Source organism: Chelonia mydas, chromosome 1, assembly GCF_015237465.2.
Source record: "Chelonia mydas isolate rCheMyd1 chromosome 1, rCheMyd1.pri.v2, whole genome shotgun sequence".
In the NCBI taxonomy this organism is placed as follows: domain Eukaryota; kingdom Metazoa; phylum Chordata; order Testudines; family Cheloniidae; genus Chelonia; species Chelonia mydas.
In genome coordinates this window covers 242,163,994-242,183,362 of record NC_057849.1, presented here as the reverse complement: position 1 = coordinate 242,183,362, position 19,369 = coordinate 242,163,994, and the positions used below count along the sequence as shown (strand labels likewise).

General features: G+C 46.0%; 1 protein-coding gene across 8 annotated transcripts in view; it reads right to left on the bottom strand.

Annotated features, from left to right (window-relative positions):
• The window catches only part of BICD1 (BICD cargo adaptor 1), a 263,678-nt gene that overhangs the window by 89,928 nt on the left and 154,381 nt on the right, over positions 1-19,369 (bottom strand). The gene's annotated exons all lie outside the window — the stretch shown is intronic.

Here is a 19,369-nt window from a genome sequence, read left to right as displayed (position 1 = left end):
TACAAAACTAACCAATTATTTTATCCTATACTTAATTTTTACAAAATCCATCACATACTCTGGGATACAGTAAATATTTAAAAAAAAAAACAAAAAAACACACAAACCCCAAACTGGCTCAGCAATCAGCTACTTTGATCAAAAGGAACAGCTCTTAGAAAAAGCAGGAAGGGGACAAAATGGCCACAGAGCAAAGGACCTGAATAAAAAGGCTTTTTACCAGATCCTGATGCATTATTTCACTGATGCACTACAAGCTACTTTATTTTGGAAACGGCTCTGAGATTCACTGAATGTCTAAGACCAAGGAATGGAACCAATTTTTCCCCCTAATACAACATACAGCCACTGTACAGGAAGGTTGAATGGCTATCTTTCTTAAATTCATCATCTTAAAACAAACAGAATGCTCATTCCTTCGCCACATACCACTGCTTCTCCTCCACATTCCTGGACGTATAAACAGAACCACTTATATTTCTCCTCTTTTATCCCTTCTTTTCCACACAGAAAATGTTACTACAGAACAATACACTATTTGCTCTGGTTAAAACAAAAAACAGCAACAGCAAAAGAACCAGCCAAAAACTATGTCTACTAACAGTGCTGTCTGCGATGTTACCTTAAGTGTATATCCAAAGCATTGCGTGGAAGCAAGCCTTTTACTCTGCCACAGGGACCAACACCAACTCAGCTAGTTATTTTGAAAAGGTGATAAAATATTTTACTAACGTAAAACACAAATCTTGTCACTGAAAATGGCATAATATTGCACTCTATACTCCAACCTCTCCCTTGGCACTTTGCAAGAGCCTGCATTATGCTGGCAAAGATCCAGCTGCAAAGCACTGCTTCATTTTCAATACAGCACCCTTTACTAGTACAGCACAATGTTTTATCATGGCTAATCTAAAAGCAATTAGTACCTAGTATGAGCAAACGCCAGAAGAGGTCTTTCAGGCTAGTGTGTAATGTTACAGCATTTTCATTGTTATGCTATTTCTATGTGGTTTGCATTGGTGAAATATTCTTTTGTCTTTTCAAATAACATGCTGAGTTTGTATTTGGTCCCTGTCACAAGTATTACATTTGCTTCCACCAAATGTTCTGATTAAAGACATAGGAAATATGCCCACCAACAATTGTGTTTATTATTTTTTGTCAGTGTAAAAAAAATTATTTTTACCGAACAATACATGATTATGGAGTATACAACAGTCTCCTGCTACATACGCCGGGGTGGGAGCACGACACAAGTTTCACATTAGATCACCACATCAAGCCTCTCTATGGTGTTTTTGAAATGCACCAAAATACTTTTATATGATGTAAAATGGGTCAGTCAGCAGGGCAATTTTCTAGATAAGCCACTAGGGGACAATTCTAACCCAAATGATTCTATGATCAGCAAAATAATTCATAATTAAACCTCACTTTTAATCATGTACGGACTATTAAAATTCCAAGGGATGGCTGCTGATCCAGAAATGTTTGCAAGAGTTTAACCAAAAGATTTTTATCACCTCCAGAGAAGATTCTTCTATCTATACTACTGTATCTGTAAAACACCCAAGAGGTGGAGCTAAAGGTACACGAGTAATGTTTTAATGCGTAGAGGTTATTTTCTGTCCCAATCACAAGAGGAATTTGGTGCAATTATTTTAATGCATCTGTGCCAAAAAAGCAAGAAAGAGACACCTATGAAACTAAAGAAAACAACAGACTTCTTGTCAGCATGGCATCAGACCGTGACTCATGTGCATTAATTATTGTAGGTGTTAACATATTGCTTACTGCACTACTGGAAGTTATTCAGCTGCTACTGTAATGAGGGCAATATAAGAACCTATATAGAATAGAATAAATCCCAAACAATGTAAAACTGAATGCACCAATTAAGATGGAACTTAAGAGTTTACATCTGCAAACATCGGACACGTCTTCAATGGCACTACTCAGATATGTAAAGTAAAGTACATGCCAAGTGTCTGGGCATATGCCTAAGGGTCATGGCCATGAACTGTGAACTCTTCAGTTCAGGGAACCGTGTCTTCCTATGTGGTCACAATGTGCCTAGTACAATGGTACCCCTATCCTGACTGGGGTCTCTTGGGCATGAAAGGAACATAAAGGCACTTTAAACAATAAGCCTTTGTAGTTAATACAGCATATTAGTGTAAGTATAATATATTTTAGAACCATTTGGTTAAGGGATTGAAGAATGCAGCATTTTGAACTTTAAGATATTGAGCCAAATCCTCAGCTGGTGTAAAATAGTGCAGCTCTACTGACGGCAATAGAATTACAGACTTATGCCAGCTGAGGATCTGATTCATTGTACTTTTGCCTTCTGTTCACTTTTTTATTTTAAGCAGAGAATTCTACACAGAATTGAAGTAAACACTTCTGCCTTAGTAGTTTTAGATATGGAAAATTCTGGATCAAAATGCTTTTAATTTCATTTTGTGACATCTGTTGGGTTTTGATTTTAGTTACTATAATACTAATATTGGGAGTGTGGCAGAGCTCCAATCTTGTCCCCGTGGGTCCTGGGCTTCCAGGCTGTTTATGCTAGCTTCAGAGGCTCACTGCAACCCTCCACGTAGCCCTTCTCCCTCTAGGGCCAGGGATACAGTCTACTGAGCCCTTTCATCATAAGCCAGCAATGGAGGTTGGTGAGAGAGTTCCCACAGTCTCTGTTGCTCCTACGGCCTCATGCCAAAACAGTTTAGCCTCCTGTCCTGACAGGGGCCTATTTTCCCCTCCCAGGAGATGTTTCTGTAGTGGTGGGCTGGGGGGAACCTAGGCCCGCCCTCTACTCTGGGTTCTGGCCCAGGGACCCTAATGGTAGCAGCTGTTGGCAGCCAACCTTTTACTACCAGGGTTGCTACATTTCCCTGGGCCACTTCCCCACAGCTCTCCTGCTTCTCCCTTATCTTAGGGCTCCCTTACCAATGACTTGAGGGTGTCTTCATTAACCAGCCCTTCAGCCACACTTCTTCCCTCTACCTGACTGGAGTGAGCCCTTTTATATTATCAGAGGGACCTTAATTAGAGTCCGGTGGTAATATTAACTTAATGGCCTCACCTGACTCTTTGCAGGTTAATTGGAGTCAGGTGTTCTCATTAGCCTGGAGCAGCCCCTGCTCTGGTCAATCAGGGAACAGATATTTGTTAATCCAGTGGCCAGTATATCTGCCTTCTGCTATTCTGCTGTAGCCATCTATAAAACCAGGGTGAGGAGGTTGGCCGATGGAGTCTCCTGCGACTGCGGGGCCTATTTCCGATCCTCCGTCCGTTCACGCCTCCAGGCAGAGTTCCTCTGGGCGGCGTCCACCGACTCCCTTGAAGCCTTTGAGGAGCAGTGGGCGCTGTCTGGGGTTCTCTGCTCGGTGTCCCCGTCCGGTTCCCTTCTTTTGACCCTTTGACCGCACTCCCGTCCCTGTTTTTCATTAGTTGTCCCCCGTAATTTTTTGGCCTCCAGGTCCTGTGGATCTCCCCCTTAGGCTGGGGGGGGATCCTTTAGCGGTGGGCGAGCTTTGCCCGCCCACTTCCTGGATCCCAATAGGGCTATTCTGCTGTAGCCATCTATAAAACCAGGGTGAGGAGGTTGGCCGATGGAGTCTCCTGCGACTGCGGGGCCTATTTCCGATCCTCCGTCCGTTCACGCCTCCAGGCAGAGTTCCCCTGGGCGGCGTCCACCGACTCCCTTGAGGCCTTTGAGGAGCAGTGGGCGCTGTCTGGGGTTCTCTGCTCGGTGTCCCCGTCCGGTTCCCTTCTTTTGACCCTTTGACCGCACTCCCGTCCCTGTTTTTCATTAGTTGTCCCCCGTAATTTTTTGGCCTCCAGGTCCTGTGGATCTCCCCCTTAGGCTGGGGGGGGATCCTTTAGCGGTGGGCGAGCTTTGCCCGCCCACTTCCTGGATCCCAATAGGGCTATTCTGCTGTAGCCATCTATAAAACCAGGGTGAGGAGGTTGGCCGATGGAGTCTCCTGCGACTGCGGGGCCTATTTCCGATCCTCCGTCCGTTCACGCCTCCAGGCAGAGTTCCTCTGGGCGGCGTCCACCGACTCCCTTGAGGCCTTTGAGGAGCAGTGGGCGCTGTCTGGGGTTCTCTGCTCGGTGTCCCCGTCCGGTTCCCTTCTTTTGACCCTTTGACCGCACTCCCGTCCCTGTTTTTCATTAGTTGTCCCCCGTAATTTTTTGGCCTCCAGGTCCTGTGGATCTCCCCCTTAGGCTGGGGGGGGATCCTTTAGCGGTGGGCGAGCTTTGCCCGCCCACTTCCTGGATCCCAATAGGGCTATTCTGCTGTAGCCATCTATAAAACCAGGGTGAGGAGGTTGGCCGATGGAGTCTCCTGCGACTGCGGGGCCTATTTCCGATCCTCCATCCGTTCACGCCTCCAGGCAGAGTTCCTCTGGGCGGCGTCCACCGACTCCCTTGAGGCCTTTGAGGAGCAGTGGGCGCTGTCTGGGGTTCTCTGCTCGGTGTCCCCGTCCGGTTCCCTTCTTTTGACCCTTTGACCGCACTCCCGTCCCTGTTTTTCATTAGTTGTCCCCCGTAATTTTTTGGCCTCCAGGTCCTGTGGATCTCCCCCTTAGGCTGGGGGGGATCCTTTAGCGGTGGGCGAGCTTTGCCCGCCCACTTCCTGGATCCCAATAGGGCTATTCTGCTGTAGCCATCTATAAAACCAGGGTGAGGAGGTTGGCCGATGGAGTCTCCTGCGACTGCGGGGCCTATTTCCGATCCTCCGTCCGTTCACGCCTCCAGGCAGAGTTCCTCTGGGCGGCGTCCACCGACTCCCTTGAGGCCTTTGAGGAGCAGTGGGCACTGTCTGGGGTTCTCTGCTCGGTGTCCCCGTCCGGTTCCCTTCTTTTGACCCTTTGACCGCACTCCCGTCCCTGTTTTTCATTAGTTGTCCCCCGTAATTTTTTGGCCTCCAGGTCCTGTGGATCTCCCCCTTAGGCTGGGGGGGGATCCTTTAGCGGTGGGCGAGCTTTGCCCGCCCACTTCCTGGATCCCAATAGGGCTATTCTGCTGTAGCCATCTATAAAACCAGGGTGAGGAGGTTGGCCGATGGAGTCTCCTGCGACTGCGGGGCCTATTTCCGATCCTCCGTCCGTTCACGCCTCCAGGCAGAGTTCCTCTGGGCGGCGTCCACCGACTCCCTTGAGGCCTTTGAGGAGCAGTGGGCGCTGTCTGGGGTTCTCTGCTCGGTGTCCCCGTCCGGTTCCCTTCTTTTGACCCTTTGACCGCACTCCCGTCCCTGTTTTTCATTAGTTGTCCCCCGTAATTTTTTGGCCTCCAGGTCCTGTGGATCTCCCCCTTAGGCTGGGGGGGGATCCTTTAGCGGTGGGCGAGCTTTGCCCGCCCACTTCCTGGATCCCAATAGGGCTATTCTGCTGTAGCCATCTATAAAACCAGGGTGAGGAGGTTGGCCGATGGAGTCTCCTGCGACTGCGGGGCCTATTTCCGATCCTCCGTCCGTTCACGCCTCCAGGCAGAGTTCCCCTGGGCGGCGTCCACCGACTCCCTTGAGGCCTTTGAGGAGCAGTGGGCGCTGTCTGGGGTTCTCTGCTCGGTGTCCCCGTCCGGTTCCCTTCTTTTGACCCTTTGACCGCACTCCCGTCCCTGTTTTTCATTAGTTGTCCCCCGTAATTTTTTTGGCCTCCAGGTCCTGTGGATCTCCCCCTTAGGCTGGGGGGGGATCCTTTAGCGGTGGGCGAGCTTTGCCCGCCCACTTCCTGGATCCCAATAGGGCTATTCTGCTGTAGCCATCTATAAAACCAGGGTGAGGAGGTTGGCCGATGGAGTCTCCTGCGACTGCGGGGCCTATTTCCGATCCTCCGTCCGTTCACGCCTCCAGGCAGAGTTCCCCTGGGCGGCGTCCACCGACTCCCTTGAGGCCTTTGAGGAGCAGTGGGCGCTGTCTGGGGTTCTCTGCTCGGTGTCCCCGTCCGGTTCCCTTCTTTTGACCCTTTGACCGCACTCCCGTCCCTGTTTTTCATTAGTTGTCCCCCGTAATTTTTTGGCCTCCAGGTCCTGTGGATCTCCCCCTTAGGCTGGGGGGGGATCCTTTAGCGGTGGGCGAGCTTTGCCCGCCCACTTCCTGGATCCCAATAGGGCTATTCTGCTGTAGCCATCTATAAAACCAGGGTGAGGAGGTTGGCCGATGGAGTCTCCTGCGACTGCGGGGCCTATTTCCGATCCTCCGTCCGTTCACGCCTCCAGGCAGAGTTCCTCTGGGCGGCGTCCACCGACTCCCTTGAGGCCTTTGAGGAGCAGTGGGCACTGTCTGGGGTTCTCTGCTCGGTGTCCCCGTCCGGTTCCCTTCTTTTGACCCTTTGACCGCACTCCCGTCCCTGTTTTTCATTAGTTGTCCCCCGTAATTTTTTGGCCTCCAGGTCCTGTGGATCTCCCCCTTAGGCTGGGGGGGGATCCTTTAGCGGTGGGCGAGCTTTGCCCGCCCACTTCCTGGATCCCAATAGGGCTATTCTGCTGTAGCCATCTATAAAACCAGGGTGAGGAGGTTGGCCGATGGAGTCTCCTGCGACTGCGGGGCCTATTTCCGATCCTCCGTCCGTTCACGCCTCCAGGCAGAGTTCCTCTGGGCGGCGTCCACCGACTCCCTTGAGGCCTTTGAGGAGCAGTGGGCGCTGTCTGGGGTTCTCTGCTCGGTGTCCCCGTCCGGTTCCCTTCTTTTGACCCTTTGACCGCACTCCCGTCCCTGTTTTTCATTAGTTGTCCCCCGTAATTTTTTGGCCTCCAGGTCCTGTGGATCTCCCCCTTAGGCTGGGGGGGGATCCTTTAGCGGTGGGCGAGCTTTGCCCGCCCACTTCCTGGATCCCAATAGGGCTATTCTGCTGTAGCCATCTATAAAACCAGGGTGAGGAGGTTGGCCAATGGAGTCTCCTGCGACTGCGGGGCCTATTTCCGATCCTCCGTCCGTTCACGCCTCCAGGCAGAGTTCCCCTGGGCGGCGTCCACCGACTCCCTTGAGGCCTTTGAGGAGCAGTGGGCGCTGTCTGGGGTTCTCTGCTCGGTGTCCCCGTCCGGTTCCCTTCTTTTGACCCTTTGACCGCACTCCCGTCCCTGTTTTTCATTAGTTGTCCCCCGTAATTTTTTGGCCTCCAGGTCCTGTGGATCTCCCCCTTAGGCTGGGGGGGATCCTTTAGCGGTGGGCGAGCTTTGCCCGCCCACTTCCTGGATCCCAATAGGGCTATTCTGCTGTAGCCATCTATAAAACCAGGGTGAGGAGGTTGGCCGATGGAGTCTCCTGCGACTGCGGGGCCTATTTCCGATCCTCCGTCCGTTCACGCCTCCAGGCAGAGTTCCCCTGGGCGGCGTCCACCGACTCCCTTGAGGCCTTTGAGGAGCAGTGGGCGCTGTCTGGGGTTCTCTGCTCGGTGTCCCCGTCCGGTTCCCTTCTTTTGACCCTTTGACCGCACTCCCGTCCCTGTTTTTCATTAGTTGTCCCCCGTAATTTTTTGGCCTCCAGGTCCTGTGGATCTCCCCCTTAGGCTGGGGGGGGATCCTTTAGCGGTGGGCGAGCTTTGCCCGCCCACTTCCTGGATCCCAATAGGGCTATTCTGCTGTAGCCATCTATAAAACCAGGGTGAGGAGGTTGGCCGATGGAGTCTCCTGCGACTGCGGGGCCTATTTCCGATCCTCCGTCCGTTCACGCCTCCAGGCAGAGTTCCCCTGGGCGGCGTCCACCGACTCCCTTGAGGCCTTTGAGGAGCAGTGGGCGCTGTCTGGGGTTCTCTGCTCGGTGTCCCCGTCCGGTTCCCTTCTTTTGACCCTTTGACCGCACTCCCGTCCCTGTTTTTCATTAGTTGTCCCCCGTAATTTTTTGGCCTCCAGGTCCTGTGGATCTCCCCCTTAGGCTGGGGGGGGATCCTTTAGCGGTGGGCGAGCTTTGCCCGCCCACTTCCTGGATCCCAATAGGGCTATTCTGCTGTAGCCATCTATAAAACCAGGGTGAGGAGGTTGGCCGATGGAGTCTCCTGCGACTGCGGGGCCTATTTCCGATCCTCCGTCCGTTCACGCCTCCAGGCAGAGTTCCTCTGGGCGGCGTCCACCGACTCCCTTGAGGCCTTTGAGGAGCAGTGGGCGCTGTCTGGGGTTCTCTGCTCGGTGTCCCCGTCCGGTTCCCTTCTTTTGACCCTTTGACCGCACTCCCGTCCCTGTTTTTCATTAGTTGTCCCCCGTAATTTTTTGGCCTCCAGGTCCTGTGGATCTCCCCCTTAGGCTGGGGGGGGATCCTTTAGCGGTGGGCGAGCTTTGCCCGCCCACTTCCTGGATCCCAATAGGGCTATTCTGCTGTAGCCATCTATAAAACCAGGGTGAGGAGGTTGGCCGATGGAGTCTCCTGCGACTGCGGGGCCTATTTCCGATCCTCCGTCCGTTCACGCCTCCAGGCAGAGTTCCTCTGGGCGGCGTCCACCGACTCCCTTGAGGCCTTTGAGGAGCAGTGGGCGCTGTCTGGGGTTCTCTGCTCGGTGTCCCCGTCCGGTTCCCTTCTTTTGACCCTTTGACCGCACTCCCGTCCCTGTTTTTCATTAGTTGTCCCCCGTAATTTTTTGGCCTCCAGGTCCTGTGGATCTCCCTCTTAGGCTGGGGGGGGATCCTTTAGCGGTGGGCGAGCTTTGCCCGCCCACTTCCTGGATCCCAATAGGGCTATTCTGCTGTAGCCATCTATAAAACCAGGGTGAGGAGGTTGGCCGATGGAGTCTCCTGCGACTGCGGGGCCTATTTCCGATCCTCCGTCCGTTCACGCCTCCAGGCAGAGTTCCTCTGGGCGGCGTCCACCGACTCCCTTGAGGCCTTTGAGGAGCAGTGGGCGCTGTCTGGGGTTCTCTGCTCAGTGTCCCTGTCCGGTTCCCTTCTTTTGACCCTTTGACCGCACTCCCGTCCCTGTTTTTCATTAGTTGTCCCCCGTAATTTTTTGGCCTCCAGGTCCTGTGGATCTCCCCCTTAGGCTGGGGGGGGATCCTTTAGCGGTGGGCGAGCTTTGCCCGCCCACTTCCTGGATCCCAATAGGGCTATTCTGCTGTAGCCATCTATAAAACCAGGGTGAGGAGGTTGGCCGATGGAGTCTCCTGCGACTGCGGGGCCTATTTCCGATCCTCCGTCCGTTCACGCCTCCAGGCAGAGTTCCTCTGGGCGGCGTCCACCGACTCCCTTGAGGCCTTTGAGGAGCAGTGGGCGCTGTCTGGGGTTCTCTGCTCGGTGTCCCCGTCCGGTTCCCTTCTTTTGACCCTTTGACCGCACTCCCGTCCCTGTTTTTCATTAGTTGTCCCCCGTAATTTTTTGGCCTCCAGGTCCTGTGGATCTCCCCCTTAGGCTGGGGGGGGATCCTTTAGCAGTGCGCGGGCTTTGCCTGCCCACTTCCTGGATCCCAATAAGGCTATTCTGATGTACCCAACTGGCCTGGGTCTATCACAGGAGTTAGATATGTTTACATGGTTTATTTAGTGGAATATACGAGATGCTCTTAGAGAAATGCTGTGTTATTGTTATATTATTCTTTTAAGAAGCTGTTGCATAGCACACAACTAAAATTTCATTTACTTCCCAAAACTTGAAACATTATGAAGTGGACAGATGCTGTCTACAGGATATACCTATGTAAGCAAAAACCTTATAGGGTGTCAAAACATGAGTTATCTGGAGAAACACAGTTTTAGTGTAATTAAGAATCTTTAAATTTTGTCAGTAATTTTTTCTTTTAAATTTACAAGCAACAACAGACTGCATCCAGTCATCTATACCGCTACCCAGTACCAAGTATTTCAGTGCATAGTTTTTCATGAAACGTACAAAGCAATATGAAACCAAAAGGAAATTAAAAACAACTATATGTAAACTTTGTCTTTTTATTACATGTGTATACAACGGGCCCCTAATCCCAGATTGGGTCTTCAAGACATTTCTGCAATACAAATACATAACAATGTGAAATATTCAACGTTTGAGCTGTGAAGAAACTGTCGTTCTGTTTCACAAAGGATTTCAAGATTTCAGAATCTGGCTCCCTTCCAAATCAGAACGCAAACCAAAAATTTCAAAATTATCTTCCAAAGGAAAATCCGTCGTCCCCCCACATCCCGAAGTTCATGAAAAACTATGCACTTGAGGCCCCCCTCCCCGAAATTGCTTTGGGTTGAGATGTTTTTTGATTTTGACTTTTGTTTTTGTATGATAATTCAAAATGAAAAGTCTAAACATATTGCTGCAAAAATGTAGATATGGGGCATTCTGACATTGTCAAAACTTTTTTTCTGGTTTTCGTCCAAAATGAAATTCCACTGAAATCCACCTAATTTTGCAAAGTGTTTTGATTTTTATAGAACTGCATATTCTGACCAAATATAGTTCCCTCAAAGTTTCTCAGACCATCTTTAGTTAACATGTCTTTTTATTCTCTGGAACAGAGCTAGGCCGATTCCCCAGATGTTTCATTGATCCTTTACAAGTATATAGTTAGGAGTCTCATTTAGGCTTATATATGGACATGGGGTCATGAGCATTTTTTCCACATTACTTCACATGAAACTCAAGGGAGGGATTCCAAGTTAAGCAGAAGTCATGGCTGCAGCTTTTGGCACAATAAAAAGCCTATTTTCTTCCACAGTGAATGCTTATCAGCTCTAACAAATTTATTTGAGCATAAGCTCTCATGAGCTACAACTCACTTCATCGGATGCATCCAATGAAGTGAGCTGTAGCTCACGAAAGCTTATGCTCAAATAAATTTGTTAGTCTCTAAAGTGCCACAAGTACTCCTTTTCTTTTTGCGAATACAGACTAACACGGCTGCTACTCTGAAACTTATCAGCTCTGTTAATCAGAAAACAATCAGATATGTGCACCAAAGCTAGTCTACACTGGACCAAAGTTTAAGTCTTATCTGGTGGGAAGTGCAGCCACAACCATTTGCACTGTATGTGAATTTATAGCATTAATTTAGTAATTCAGGAGCAAGAAAAATGAAAAAGGTAGGTACTTTGGTTTTAAGAACAGAATATTGTATGTATGCAATACAAAAGCCCATTTGAACATGACATTTGTAATGTACTAACAATAAATGGGATGTTTTGAAGCCAATTATGTCAGTTAGACAATTTATGATTAAACTAATGTCTGCTCTCTCGAGTCTGGGAACACCTGTCATTGTAAATTTGGGTGCCAAATTCACTTTAATCTACACACATGAAAATAAAAGGTGTGGGTTTGGTAGACACCAATACTTAATACACCCTTTTAGTTATATTTTATCTTGAGTTAGAATTTAACATATTATTATAATTAATTATATTATATTATACATAATTTCTGTTTCTTGCTCCATCCTAAATTTGTTTCTATTTGGCCTTAGGAAAACATAAATAAATAAATGAATGAAAAATTCTTGAGAATAATAATAATAATAATAATAATAAAAACCACAAAAAAACACCAAAATGTCCTTATTCTACTGCCTTTGAGGTAGACTGTTAGGAGCTATATGGTCCAATTACATCTTTTCTTTTAAAAAAATTGGTTTGTGTTTAGGTTTTAACAAACAAACAAAATGGAAGAGTAAATCTATTTCTGCATCCTCTAGGGCATATTCTACCCTCCTGGCATGGTTTACAAGGAAGCAAACCAACCCATAAGGGGGGAGAGGAAAAGCCATGCTCTCTCCTCTTCTGCCCTATAGGAGCCCCTCTTTGTGACAACATTACAATTAGAAATCTGGGGATTTTGGTGGTCGCAGAGGGAATACAGCCAGGGATCAGCTGCTCTATACAGCATGATACCCTCAAGAGTTAGCAGATTTCAAAGAAAAAAATCCACTCAAACATTAAGGATGCACCAAACCACGAATGGAATAATGTGACGGGTGGTCCATCGAAACAACATTAATCCACCGTATAAACCCATTCCATGCCACAACACCATTCTTCCTTCAAGCCTGGAAGGCACCACATGGGGCTGGGGATCTATGCAGAGTATGTGGAGGTCGACCAGAAGGGAGGATGGGTACATAGTACCCATTGTTTCCCACAACTGCATGTGAAAGCTAATTAAAAGTGAACTAAAGCCTGAGTCCCGATCCTGCATCAGGATCCATTAGTGCCATCCCTGTGTCCATGCAGAGCCCTCTTGATTAAGTGGAACTCTGCATGGGCACAGAAGTCTAAGGCCTTGTCTACACTGCCACTTTACAGCACTGCAACTTTCTCGCTGAGGGCTGTGAAAAAACACCCCCCTGAGCGCTGCAAGTTTCAGCGCTGTAAAGTGGCAGTGTAGACAGTGCACCAGTGCTGGGAGCCACGCTCCCACGCTGGTAGCTACTCCCCTTATGGGGGTAATTTTTTTACAGCAGCCACGGAGCGCTTTAACGTTGTTAGTGAAGACATACCCTACATTGGAGGATCCTGATGCAAGATCAAGGCCTGTAGCAGTCGAACTCCCCTAATGAGACACACACAGAATAGCGATATTCAGAGAAACTGAAAATCAAATATGATAATAATTAGGGCTGTTGATTAACCTCAGTTAACTCTTGCAATTAACTCAAAAAAATTAATCACAAAAAAATTAATCACGATTAATTGCAGTTTTAATTGCACTGTTAAACAATAGAATACCAATTGAATGTGTATTTAATATTTTGGATGTTTTTATGCATTTTCATATATATTGTATTCTGTGTTGTAATTGAAATCAAAGTGTATATTATTTTTATTACAAATATTTGCACTGTAAAAATGATAAAAGAAATAATTTTCAATTCACCTCATACAAATACTGTAGTGCAATCTCTTTGTCGTGAAAGTGCAACTTACAAATATAGATTTTTTTGTGTTACATATAGAGTCATAGACTTTAAGGTCAGAAGGGACCATTATGATCACCTAGTCCGACCTCCTGCAGGCCACAGAATCTCACCCACCCACTCCTATAATAAACCCCTAACCTATGTCTGAGCTACTGAAGTCTTGAAATCATGGTTTAAAGACTTCAAGGTGCAGAGAATCCTCCAGCAAGTGACCTGTGCCCCACGCTGCAGAGGAACGCGAAAAACCCCCAGGGCCTCTGCCAATCTGCCCTGGAGGAAAATTCCTTCCCGACCCCAAATATGGTGATCAGCTAAACCCTGAGCATGTGGGCAAGACTCACCAGCCAGACACCCAGGAAAGTATTCTCTGTCGTAACTCAGATCCCACCCCATCTAACATCCCATTACAGGCCATTGGGCATATTCACCGATAATCAATTAATTGCCAAAATTAGGCTATCCCATAATACCATCCCCTCCATAAACTTATCAAGCTTATAAGTGCTTGCCACTGCTCCCCTTGGAAGGCTGTTCCAGAACTTCTGGATGGTTAGAAACATTCATCTCATTTCAAGTCTAAACTTCCTGATGGCCAGTTTATATCCATTTGTTCTTGTGTCCACATTGGTACTGAGCTTAAATAATTCCTCTCCCTCCCTGGTATTTATGCCTCTGATATATTTAGAGAGAGCAATCATATTTCCGCTCAGCCTTCTTTTGGTTAGGCTAAAGAAGCCAAGCTCTTTGCGTCTCCTTTCATAAGACAGGTTTTCCATTCCACAGATCATCCTAGTAGCCCTTCTCTGTACCTGTTCCAGTTTGAATTCATCCTTCTTAAACCAGAACTGCACACATATTGTGATACACCCAGGCCAGTTGGGTACAGCAGAGTAGCAGAAGGCAGATATACTGGCCACTGGATAAGCAGTTTCTGTTCCCTGACTGACCAGAGCGAGGGCTGCTCCAGGCTATGGTGGACACATGACTCCAATTGGCCTGCAAACAGTCAGGTGAGGCTGTTAAGCTAATGTGAACGCCTGACTCTACTGAGGCCCCTCTGATACTGTAAAAGAGCTCACTCTGGTCAGGTTGGGACAGGAAAAGGGAGCCAGAGGAAAGGAAGTGTGACCGAAGAGCTGGGTAATGAAGACACCCTCAAGCCACTAGAAAGGGAGCCCTAAGGTAAGGGTGAAGAAAGCATTAAGAGAGAGAACCGGGAGAGCTGTGGGGAACTGGCCCAGGGAAGTGTAGCAGCTCTGGCAGTGAAAGGTTGGCTGCCAACAGCTGCTGCCATTAGGGTCCCTGGGCCAGAACCTGGAGTAGAGGTTAAGCCCGGGTTCCCCCCAACCCGTCACTACAGAAACACCTCCTGGGAGGGGAAAACAGGCCCCTGTCAGGACAGGAGGCTAAACTGTTCTTGAATAAGCCCATAGGGACAACAGAGACTGTGGGAGTTCTCTCACCAACCTCCTTGCTGGCTTTACGATGAAAAGGGCTCAGTAGACTGTAACTATGGCCCTAGAGAGAGAAGGGCTTCGTGGAGGGTCGCAGTGAGCCTCTGAGGCTAGTATAAACCGCCTGGAAGCGCAGGACCCACGGAGACAAGGTTGGAGCTCTGCCACAATATCTGCACTCAAAACCAAAACAATATAAAGCTTCAGAGCATGCAAGTCCACTCAGTCCTACTTCTTGTTCAGCCAGTCGCTAAGACAAACAAGTTTGTTTACATTTACAGGAGATAATGCCGCCCTCTTCTTATTAACAATGTTACCAGAAAGTGAAAACAAGCATTTGCATGGCACTTTTGTAGCTGGCATTGCAATGTATTTACGTGCTAGATATGGTAAACATTTGTATGCCTCTTCATGCTTCAGCTACCATTCCAGGGGACATGCTTCCATGCTGATGATGCTCGTTAAAAAAATAATATGTTAATTAAATTTGTGACTGAACTCCTGGGGGAGAATTGTATGTCCCCTGCTCTGTTTTACCCACATTTTGCAGTATATTTCATGTTATAGCAGTCTCGGATGATGACCCATCATGTGTTGTTCATTTTAAGAACACTTTCACAGCAGATTTGACAAAATGCAAAGAAGGTACCAATGTGAGATTTTTAAAGACAGCTATAGCACTCGTCCCAAGGGTTTAAGAATCTGAAGTGTCTTCCAACATCTGAGAGGGACCAGGTGTGGAGTATGCTTTCAGAAGTCTTAAAAGAGCAATACTCAGATGCAGAACCTACAGAACCCAAACCACCAAAAAAAGAAAATCAACCTTCTGCTGGTGGCATCTGACTCAAAAGAGGATGAAAATGAACATGCATTGGTCCGCACTGCTTTGGATTGTTATCGAGCAGAACCCATCATCAGCATGGACGCACGTCCCCTGGAATGGTGGCTGAAGCATGAAGGGACATATGAAGATTTAGCGCATCTGGCACATAAATATCTTATGACACCAGCTACAACAGTGCCATGAGAATGCCTGTTCTCACTTTCAGGTGACATTGTAAATAAGAAGCAGGCAGCATTATCTCCTGCAAATGTAAACAAACTTGTTTGTCTGAGTGATTGGCTGAACAAGAAGTAGTACTGAGTGGACTTGTAGGATTTTTGAATGCAGTTTTTTTGTACATAATTCTACAATTGTAAATTCAACTTTCATGATAAAGAGATTGCACTACACTACTTGTATTAGGTGAATTGACAAATACTATTTATTTAGTTTTTTTACAGTGCCAATACTTGTAATCAGAAATAAATATAAAGTGAGCACTGTACACTTTGTATTCCGCTTTGTAATTGAAATCAATATATTTGAAAATGTAAAAAACATCAAAAATATTTAAATAAATGGTATTCTATTATTGTTTAACAGTGCAATTAATCGCTATTAATTTTTTTAATCACTTGACAGCCCTACTAATAATATAGAAAGCCTCACAAACTCTGGGCTTGTCTATACGGTGCTTTATTCTGCAACAGAGGGGAGTAAATTCTAGTGAGACCTAGAGGGTGGCTTGCTAACTGGCCCATGTGGACCCTGCTGGCAGGTACTAAAAGCTCACTAGTGGACATTAAGGTAGTACTGTTTGAAATGGGATTTACATTAATATGCAAGCGGGAACTTTTAGTGCATGCCAGCAGGGTCCACATGGGCCAGTTAGTGCACCAGCCACTAGTGTGCACTAGGATCTACACCCCTCTGGTGTGACTAATGCACTGTGTAGACAAGCCCTCTATTTCTCATGGTTCCATCACCAAACTCGGTGGTTTAGGCCAAGTTCATGAGTGTGTTCCAATCTGAAATTCAAGGATTGTGAACCCATGCCAAGCAAAATGCAAAAAAGTTTGCGCAGACCCCTGCACAGCACAAACAATCAGTTGGATGCATGTGTGCAATGCACACTTATTTACTTAAGAGTTGTGCAATTTGCTTTCACCATCTCTTCCTCAGGCATAGAGGATCTTGCTTCCTAGAAAAATAGAACTAACATCAAGCTAATACAAAGAGTTGCTCCCTAAGGGTAAACTGAGATTGAGCCAGTATATTGAAGGAAATAGAAGAAGAAATCAATTTGAATGTGCTCTAGAAAGCAGTTTGCATAAATTACTACAGGCTAGAGAGAAACTGGATTTTAGTTTCACGGGTTATGAGCGCTGCAAAATTGGGCAGCTACCAAGTCATCCTACTTCAAAAGACACATGCTATATATACCTGTAGGTCTTTTAAAATAGTTTTAGTAGAAAAATGTGTTCTGTAAATTGACAGTTGCCAGTGCATCTTAAAAGCTCTTTGTAGATTTGCATAAGCCATCTCTCTCAAAGCCAGTAAACTATATCAAACTCTCCTTACTCAAAATCAATGGTACGATATCACCCGTGTTATGAAAATAGGAAAAATATGAATAGCTAGCACGACAGCAATTCTCACTCTTTTCCAAGATGGCACTCAGAAAATGGCAGTGTTCATCTTGAAAAAACACTTCTGTACCAGAAAGTCCAAATGTTGTCTCAGTGATAAATTCTGTCACTGATAAGGGAAGAGAATTTCTCCACAGTGCATATGCAATTCCAGTGCTTAAAATCTACATATTCTTTTACCTCACACACATGTTGCAAGACAAACCTAATACACCGCAACGTATCTGACCTTGCATGCAGAGCACACATGCTTAGTTTTTCTATGACATCAGGCACACGTGTTGGTGTTAAGAAGATGGCAAGCTTTCAGCGACTAATTTCTTTCTTCCCAGAACATTTGGCATTTTTGCTTTTACCACGGTGTTTGAGTGACTTCAGCAATGAGTTATGAACAAAGATGAGATTCTTCTGTGATGGTAAACTACGTCTTTCAGAGCTGAATGTTAAATACCACTTTTTTTACTGGTTTTGGCACACGTGGTAATTCATTAATATTAATTGCTATATGCAAGGGCACATCTTCACTGGCAACGTTAAAGCGCTGGCAGGGCTTTAACGTGGCTTGTGTAGTCGTGGCACAGCGCTGGGAACTCTAAAAAACCCACCTCCACGAGGGGCGTAGTTCCCAGCACTGGTGCACTGTCTATACCGACACATTACAGCACTGAAACTTGCAGCGCTCAGGGGGATGTTTTTTTCACACCCTTGAGCGAGAAAGTGGCAGCGCTGTAAAGTGCCAGTGTAGACAAGCCGTTAGTAAAACAAACCACCATTGGAGGTTATGTGAATTCCTTGATAACTTCCGTGGTTTTTTTTCTCTGCCAGTTCATTATAAATTGATTTTAAACATGGTCTTGACTATTTTGCTCTGACCTTTCTTTTATTTATTTTAAAATACAGATAACACCTCCAGTACTCTTACTTCACGTCTTACAGTCATAAAAGGTGGCTTTTACAGTGACAATTTTCTCTCTCAGCTTTAAAGGACTGATCAAGTGAGAAATATCAAGATACGCTGCATGATACCAGAAAATGTCCCAAACATAATATATTCTATGGAAACAGAATACAAAGGCCAATTACTCATGATATAATCAGCCTGAGAGCTACTCAGACATGAGATACATAGTAGCTGAACCCTATAATTAAATTATTGTTTTCGAAGTCAAATAAGCACGGAATGTAGTAGCAGGTAACAAACAATATCCCTTCGCCCTGAGGGTCTGCCTGAAACTCAATAACATTAGAAATGGAGGGAATGGGGTTAAAATCATATTTAAATCCACTTTTTTTCATTACTCTTGCTTGTATTAACCCTTTGAAAGCTTGAATTTAGAATTTGTTGCCTTAGGAGGGAGTTTGTTTTTACTTACCACTGGGCTTCTATATGAGGTTATTACTAAAGGGCTGCTTAGGAAGCTGGGCTGATTGCAATAATTCTCTTGAGAAAAATCTCAGTGAAATCTTTGGTTTTTATAAAAAAAGAATTAAATATACTTCATCCAAAAAGTCTTCCCTGAGGATGCCCAGAAGTATTCAAAAACCAGCTCATTCTTTACCCCAGGATAGTACACTCACTAAAGAATCAATACTTAATATTTTAAAGTATACAAATAAAGCTAGTTGGGAATTTTTTGATGAAACTCTTTTTCCATGGGAAAACACAGATTCATTGAAACTCAGTGTGATGCTGTGGCAGAAAGAGCTAATGCAACCCTGGGATCTCCAGTAGTAGAGAGGTAATTTGATCTCTATATATAGCACTGGTGCAACCGCTGCTGGAATACTGGACAGTTCTGGTGTCCACAATTCAAGAATGATGTTGATAAATTGGAGAGGGTTGAGAAGAGCAACGAGAATGATTACAGGATTAGAAATCACACCTTATAGTGATAGACTCAAAGAGCTCAATCTATTTAGCTTAACAAAGAGAAGGTTCAGGGGTGACTTGATTAGAGTCCATAAGTATCAACACGAGGAACAAATATTTAATAATGAGCTCTTCAACTTAGCAGAAAAAGGTTTAACACAATCCAATGGCTGGAAGTTAAAGCTAGACAAATTCAGATTGAAAATAAGGCATACATCTTTAACACCGAGAGCAGTTAGCCATTGGAACAATTTATGAAAGTTAAATTTACTGACGACTTTTTAAATCATGAGTGGATGTTTTCCTAACAGAGATGGTCTAGGAATTGTTTTGGGAAGTCCAATGGCCTGTGTTATACAGGAGGTCAGACAAGATAATCACAGTGTTCCCTTCTGGTCTTTGAATCTATGAATATAAGGAAAAGAACTGTACTGGGGTCTGTGAAGCTGATTCTTGTAAACAGATGAATCATGAAATCACCTCTCATCAGCATATATATTAACAAAAATGTAAATTGCTTTATTGCTCTAACTACAAGTATGATTGCATAAGGTGTTTGTGTAACGAACATAAGAAAGTAGCTAGTAGTAAATAAATATTATATTTAGAATGCTTTATATTCATGCTAAATTGCATAACTTTGAACTGCACTGAAGTTAGATGGTTGTAATCTGTGTTAGCCAGCATCCTATACAATTCATAGTGCTCATATATATGTATGTATTAATGCGTTTATATAACTAT